Raw genomic sequence first — 8,666 nt, forward strand, 5'->3', positions numbered from 1 at the left:
AGAAACTTATATATGGGTAGGAAAAACCAGAAAAAATAATTGTGAAATTCATATATAAATGTATAACATCAGGTAATAAAACAAAAATGTGCACTTAACTAATAAGAGGTATTCCTATAGAATAAGAAATAAAAATTCACATATATTTGTGGGTGTGTGTACATGTGTTTGCATGTGTACATACTGTAGAAACTATCCATAAAATCTCTAGCACTATTATTTAAAAGAATGAGATGATTAATCATTTATGTGTTTTATTTTACTTATTCCTGGAAACATTTGTTTCATATGCTAGCCAAATATTCATATCTAGGACATAATATTTGGGCAAAACCCATATCTACTTTACATAGAGAGTTATGCATGAGACAATAACAATAAAATTATTTGGGTAAGCTTTTGTTTTTGTTCTTGTCGTTGTTGTTTTGGGAGTATTATACAATATTTGTATGATATTCAAAAATTATTAGGTAAATATACTTCTATCAGTTATATTTCATTTTAAACTTAAGTATAAAAAAATCTAACTTTAATAAAAAATAATAGCAACTTCATTTTTATTGACTTTTAAAGCAAAGAAGGATTTCAGTGCTCCCCAGATTTAATAATGTGCTATCTAAATAGATCTTTAGAATGATGAACCTCTCAGCTTTAGTGGTATTGAAAGTGATCAACTTACAGTTGATTTTAAAAATACATTTTCCTGTTTTTCAACATAGAATTAACTTGCTTTTACTCTCTCCCTATTTTTTCATTTCAAATGTAAGTTAGTTGATCCTTGAATGTTTTTCAAGAAATATAAAATTCATATAGGCAATTAGATTAGTTCCTAAGGGCAGTTTTTTAATACGGAGGGGTGTATTTGAGTCTTTGTATTTTGTTAAAACTTATAAAATTTATGTTCCTAATTTTTGTACAATTATTTATTTAATTAAAATTAATAAATATGTTTTCAGGTTTTCATAGTTACTTTGCATATTTTTTCTATTTATATTTAATGATAGTTCAGTTTTGAATAAAAAGAGAATCCAGGTAGCCCCCAAAATAGATTTGATTACATCAACATATCTAAGTGGTTTCCATTTCTTCAGAATCTTAGAATACTGATTTTAGAGATGTCTGCTTTCAGCATTTTTCCTCATGCTTGCTTTGATAACTGAATTCCTTTCCGCTCTCCAATCTGCGAATTAAAGAAAGATTAGAAGTCCCAAATCAATCTCTGGCAAAGGTAATCAACTCAGAAAAGATAACTGTGTCAACTAAAAATCTTTTGGAGATATTAAAATGTATCTTATAATTCATCACATTTTTGGTCTCCACCTAATGTATTTTCTGGGGAAAAAAAAATCTACTGTACTTCCAGAAGCTGAAATTTCCTCAGAAGATTATACTACCGTTCATGTCAGGATTTGTTATAATCATTTTTCTCTATTTCAGAAACCACGGATAGTGACAAAATCTACTGTACTTCCAGAAGCTGAAATTTCCTCAGAAGATTATACTATCGTTCATGTCAGGATTTGTTATAATCATTTTTCTCTATTTCAGAAACCACGGATAGTGACAAGTATATGCTAAAAACAAACCTATTTAATTAAATAAAACTATTGTTTTAAGGGAAATAGTGACGTAAGAGGCAGAATATTTGTGTCCAAGAGATTTTGCATTTCTTTATGCCTATGTGTACATGTGACATGGTGGGGGTGGGAAGGTGACTAATCATGACATTGATATAAAACATTTAATACATACAGGGTAAGAAAGTACCTTAATGTAACTTTTCTAAAAAAAGTTCACTTTCATCTTACCTTGCAATATTTTTCTAAAATTTAAATAATTTTTTCTTCTAAGATAATTTTCTATGATATGTATCATCTTAAATATGTTTTGCATAGTACCATTTTGTTCTATCTTACCATCAAAAAATACTTGTAATTTTTAAAGTTGACATTTAAAAAATCTATTCATAAGGAAAACATTATAAGCACATAAGTGTATTTATGATTTTCAGTATCATCTAACCTGGTTATAGGCATACACATGTTATATGATTTTGTGATAAGTTGCTTTTTATATAAAACGTTTAAGTAAAAATTTGTACAGAAGACTTTAAAATTGCTGTTTCTTAGGTATTGTTTAACTGTTAGCTTTTCTTCTTTGTAATAAATTGAGTATTTTGTGTGTGGGTGGGTGTGTGGGTGTGTGTGTGTGGGGGGGGTTTCTGGATATTTTTTCTCCAGCAACAAACTGAGTGAACATTTACAGTTAATGTTGTTTCATGAGTTCACTTGTTAAGTATATGGGTCCTGTAATTCATCTAGCCTTTCTCACATTAAACTAAGAAAATTTCTGCCTCTCCAGCTCCTACTGTCATGTTTCAGAAAGGAAGAATATGGAAGGAAACTACAAAAAGTGTAATCTGTGAAACCTACTTCAGAAAATTCAAATTCCATATAAATCACGAGAAGACTTCTGTTTGAATGTATTGCTATTAATGTTGTTTTTGTGGTGAAACTGTTGGAAAAACTTATTTGTGAGATGACAAAGACTAGAAGTAGGTTCATAACTAGATATATGGTGTTTCCAAATTAAACAAAATTGAAATTTACTCATTATAGCATAAGGAAAGAATGGATGTGGTAAAGGTAAACAGTAGGTTATTCAATACCTATTGCATAAACATAGTAAAAACAATTTATCCTCCATAATATAAGTATACATTTAAAAATAAAATGTTGTATTTTACCAGATAATCAATGTGCTATTTTTAAAATATAACATTAAGAGAACAAACACTAATTGACAAGCCATACAAATGAACAAAAATGGTTTTCTAAGAATCTAAGTTATATTAAAACAAAGTTTGAAAAATTTATAGCCAGTCATAAAAATAATAAAAACCAATGAATAAATAACAAAATTATATTTAAAAAGTCTATGAAATTACTCAGTTTTATGTGCACTAGTGAATATGTTCATTTAAAAATTGTACTGGATTTTTCTCGTCAACATCGGAGTTAATAGAAAGATACATTTTGATCATTTTATTCATAGAAATGAAAGTTATTCCTGGTCATGAATACATTAAATATTCTTACATTGTCTACCCCTCTGATGATGAACTTTAACTGTTTCTAACTCTGGAAAGTGTAGTTATTTCCACCATTTCTTGATCTTTAAATTCAATAAAAACTTGTTGCATATAATTTCCCTAGCAAAACTACCAAATACTTTAATATAAAGGATCAATTACAAATTGTACTTTTTGACGGTTATTAACATTTACTTCACACTCATATTGTGATACGGGGTTATTAAAATACAGGCATGCCTCACTTTATTGTGCTTTGTTTTACTCTTTTCAGATATCGATGTCTTTACAAGTTGAAGGTTTGTGGCAGCCATGTGTGGAGAAAGTCTATCGACGCCGTTTTTCCAACAGCATGTGCTCACTTTGTGTTAATGTGTCACATATTGGTAATTCTTGCAATATTTCCAACTTATTATTATAGCTGTGTTGGCATTAAGAACATTCACAATTCAAGGAGGTCAAATATGAACACTAACAGGAGTTTGGAAGAAGATTCCAACCATCATGGATAAATTGGGGAGGTTTAAGATTTCAGGGGAGAAACTAACTGCAGATGACGTGGAAATAGCAGGAGAACTAGAATTCAAGTGGAACCTGAAGATGTGATTGAGTTGCTGCAATCTCATGATAAAACTTTAATGGGCAAGGAGTTGCTTCTTATAGATGAGCAAAGAAAGTGGTTTTGTGAGATGGAATCTACACCTGGTGACAATGCTGCGAATATTGTTGAAATGACAACAAAGGACTTAGAATATTATATAAACTTAGAGGATAGAGTCCAATTTTGAAAGTTTTACCACGGGCTGATTGCTGTCAGAGAGCTCACATGCTACAAATAAATCTTTCACAAAAGAAGTCAAAGTGGCATTTTATCCTTATTTAAGGAATTGCCATTGCCACCTCGACCTTAATGAAGCAAGAAACATCCTAATCAGTCAGCAACCATAACTGTTGAGGCTCTCCACCAGCAAAAGATTATAGCTTGCTGAACGCTCAGATGACTGTTAGCATATTTTCAGCAATAAAGAATATTTTAATTAAGGTATGTACTTTGTTTTAAAAAATATAATTCTACCACATACTTAATAGGTGAGAGTATAGTGTAAACGTAACTTCATATGCACTGGGAAACCAAAAAATGTGTGTGACTCTCTTCACTGTGTTACTTGCTTTATTGTAGTGGTCTGAAACCGAACCTGCAAAATTTCTGAGGTATACCTGTTAACAGTGTACATTTACGATGATCTGAAAGTGATACACATTCAGTAGAAACCGTACCACAAGACCATACAACTATTCTGTTTTTCACTTTCAATATAGTATTAAATTAATTATATGAGATATTCAACACTTCATTATAAAATAGACTTTGTGTTAGATGATTTTGCCTAACTGTGGCTAATGTAACTGTTCTTAGCACTTGTAAGCTAGGCTAGGATAAGCTATGTTGTTCAGTAGGTCAGGTGTACTAAATGCGTTTTCCACTTTTTCAGTTTATGATGGGTTTAATAGGATGTGACCCCATCATAAGTTGAGGAGCATCTGTAATTAAAAAGCAACACCACAGACCAATAATAAATGATATTATCTTGTTAAGTAGCAAACAAGTATACAATGGCAAGTTACAAAAAAATAAGCTAAAAGTACAAGATAATTTTTATAATGGGAAATATTAATTGTTAATACTTCAATTATTAACTTTCTTCCTTGTGAGAAATCCAATGTTTGCTCACTGGAAATTAATTTTTATAGAAAATATAGATTTTCTTGAGGTATTTATAAACTAAATTTAGTAAAAAGCAATTAAATGAATTTATGGTTCTCAATTTTTGGTGACAACTGAGAACAAGAAATACAATGAAGAATTTTGCATGTAGGCAGAACCATATTATTACAAACATCTATTCTCAATGGTTTTTGTTTATAGTGCAATTGTATTAAGCTATTAGTATTGAGCATGAAGATTTGAACTTTCAAAAGTTTTATTTGTTGAGTTAAATTTCTTTTTTATATTTTAATTTTTAAAAGTACAGTAATTTTAAATTTAATTTTGACCCTCTATTAAATTTGCATATGTATTTTTATTGAGTTTACGATTAAAAAATAACTTAAGAAAGCAGAAATAAATGCATAACAAAAGTTGGATTATCATTATTATTAAAACAGTAATGATCAGAATTAGAAAATAAATTCTATTTCCATTTGCTAGAAAAATAAAATTCACTTTTGGCTATATATATTTTATATACTGATAATCTTAAAAAATAGACAAATATTATTATAATCTTAGTATGTATGCCATTAGTATTAAAAAGTTTGAAATAATTTTTTCTATGATACATCTCTTGAGCTAATAAACAATGATTTATGTCATATAAATAAAATCCCTGGGAAATTGTCCACTCTCTAACTGTGGACTGATAAAATTTGATTCCAAATATACATAATTTTTTTCCCATAGTTTTCTCTTTTCCTTATGTCCTCTTGATGAACTTTCCTATCAGCAAGATAAATTTTGCAACATAACTTGCAGCAACAACAACAGAGCAGCTTGTCTTTCCATTTGGACATGTGAAACAATGTAAATACACTCTTTTCTAGTTATTGAGAACCATAACTGCCTGAATATAAGGCTTGACTCATTAGAGTATTATTACACAATGATAATATGGAAGACAATAATTATTTTAATTGAATGCAGATGATTTTATTATGTATAATTCTGTGTAGACCCACCTTTTTATGTCTGGATGTTTAATAAAACTAGTACAATTTGTCAGGTGACTGGGTTTACCATTCCCACTTCTTAAGAGAGTTAATTTATAAAACTAATTAAAATAAGTCATTGTATTTAATAATTTTTATGGATGTATTTTTTTGTTTAATTATTTAGGCATTCTAATACATGTGCAGTGATATCCCATTGTGTGTTTTTTTTGGGGGGGGCATAAATTATATGTACCTTTCATTTCATTTTAAAGTATACAAATCATCTGTTTTCAACATCTTCACAAGGTTTTACAACTATCACCACTTTGTAATTATAGGAAATTGCCATCAACCAAAATGAAACCCCTTCCCCATTAGCCCTCACTCCCAATTACTCCTTACCTCCAGCCCCTGGCAACTACTAATCTACTTTCTGTCTCTATGAATTTGCCTATACTAGACATTTCACGTAATGGATTCATACAATGTGTGGCCTTTTGTATCTGGCTTTTTCACATAGCTTAATATTTTTAAGGTTTATCTACGTTGTAGCATGTAACATTCCTCCTTATGGCTGAATAATATCTCATTGTATTGTTCAGCTACACCCAACTTAGCTCATCATTCATCACTTGATGACTTTTGATTTTATTTTGTGCTTTTTTGTCTACTGTGATGATGCTGCTAGGAACATCTGTTTACAAGCTTTTTTGTGAACATGTGTTTTAATTATTTAGGTTATATACCTAGCTACAAAATTGCTAGCTTTAATTATTTAGGTAACTGCCAAACTGTAGGTGGATATAACATTTAATTCCCAACAGCAGTGGATGAGCATCCCAGTTAATCCATATCCTTGTAATCCTTTGCTATTGTCTGTCCTCTTGATGATAGCTGTTCTAGCATGTGTATAAGGTGTCACATTTTGGTTTTGTTTTGTATTATTGTTCTCCTTCTCCCTGAAAACTGGTCCTCATATTTCTTGCAGTGCAAATCTGAAGACAATAAATGCCTCCCTTCCCCTTCACCCTCTCCCCGCCTCCCCTGGCCCCTGCAGGAGGACATAAAGTAAGATGTCAGCCTTCATGACAGTTGTTCTCAATAAATTCTTTCAATTTTTGTTTAGATGAGAAAATATTTCTTCACCACTTTTGAAGAAGAATTTCACTGGTATAGAATTCTAGGTTGATGTGTTTATATATACATATGTGTGTGTGTATATTTAAGTCTTTAAATATTTCACTTTTCCTTTTTTTCAAATACACTTCATGTGTTTTTAGAGCAGTGTAGGATTCACAGCAAATCTGAGTGGAGTGTCACTCTTGCTCCGCCTCCCTTCCCCTTCACCCTCTTCCCCCGTCCCCTGGCCCCTGCAGGAGGACATAAAGTAAGATGTCAGCCTTCATGACAGTTGTTCTCAAAAAGCTTCCAGGGTCTTTTCTTGTGGGAGCTGCAGGTTGAAAGGAGCGTGGCCTTCTCCTCTCCCTGTCATGGCGTGTGCTTGTCCACTGATATTGGTGTACTGTGAAAAGGGGGAGTCATCTGCCAAAAAATGTCATTTTGCCAGTTGTCTTCAAGGTTCGTTCCCATTTGACCAGATATTGTCAACTTTGTTCACACTAACTTGTGCAAAATTGACAGACAGCCCTGTGCTGTCAGTGAATTAGCAGATCATCAGACCAGTGCTGAGTCTTGTGGTACTGGCATAGCTGTGGCTCAAATAGCCAGAGTTCGAGGTGGTGGGACTCATCGCTCTAGCCAGGGTGCTTTTGGACATATATGTCACGGAGGCTGCTTATTTGCTCCAACCAAAACCTGGCACTGTTGGCACTGTAGAGTGAATCTAACCCAAAAGCATTATGCCATCTGCTATGCCCTGGCTGCTTCGGCCTTACCAGTGCTGGTAATGTCTAAAGGTCATCATATGGAGGAACGTCCTGAACTTCCTTTGGTGGTCTAAGATGAATTTGAAGACTACAAAAAAACCAAGGAGGATCTTTTGCTTCTTAAGAAAATTAAGGCATGGAATGATATCACGTCCTGAACTTCCTTTGGTGGTCTAAGATGAATTTGAAGTCTACAAAAAAACCAAGGAGGATCTTTTGCTTCTTAAGAAAATTAAGGCATGGAATGATATCAAAAAGGCCTATGCCTCCCACCAAATGAGGGATGGCAAGGGCACAATGAGAAACCATCATCGTATCCAGCACAGGGGGCACTGCATCATCTGTAATGAGGACAATGGTATCATCAAGGACTTCAGAAACATCCCTGGCATTACTCTGCTCAATGTATGCAAACTGAACATTTTCAAACTTGCTCCTGGTGGGCATGTGGGACGTTTGTGCATTTGGACTGAAAGTGATTTCCAGAAGATAGATGAATTGTAAGGCACTTGATGTAAAGCGGCCTCCCTAAAGAGTAACTATAACCTTCCCATGTACATGATGATGAATACAGACCTTGGCAGACTTTTGAGAAGCCCAGAGATCCAAAGAGCTCACCGAGCACCACGCAAGAAGATTCATCACAGGGCCCTGAATAAGATCCACTGAAAACCTGTGAATCGTGTTGAAGCTAAACCCATATGCAAAGATAGCAACACTAGATGAGGCATCCCTAGATCTCTCTTTTTTCCTGCATAGTTTCTATTGAGAAGTCATACGTAATTCTTACCCTTGTTTCTCTGAAGTTTGTCTTCCTTTCATCTTTGCCTATTTTAAAGATTTTCTCTTTCTCTTTTTCTGCAGCTTAAATATAATATCCCTAGGTTTCAATTTTTTAATATATTTATTCTTGTTCATAATCTCTAAGCTTCCTGAATCTATTGTTTGTGTCTATCATAACTTTTGTAAAATTATCAGCC

General features: G+C 32.6%; 1 pseudogene; it reads left to right on the plus strand.

Moving 5' to 3' along the window:
- Positions 1 to 7,263: 7,263 nt before the first annotated feature.
- Positions 7,264 to 8,455, plus strand: LOC103610291 (annotated as a pseudogene).
- Positions 8,456 to 8,666: the final 211 nt, after the last annotated feature.

This window comes from Galeopterus variegatus, unplaced genomic scaffold (genome assembly GCF_000696425.1).
Source record: "Galeopterus variegatus unplaced genomic scaffold, G_variegatus-3.0.2 Scaffold10890, whole genome shotgun sequence".
NCBI classification, from domain to species: Eukaryota; Metazoa; Chordata; class Mammalia; order Dermoptera; family Cynocephalidae; genus Galeopterus; species Galeopterus variegatus.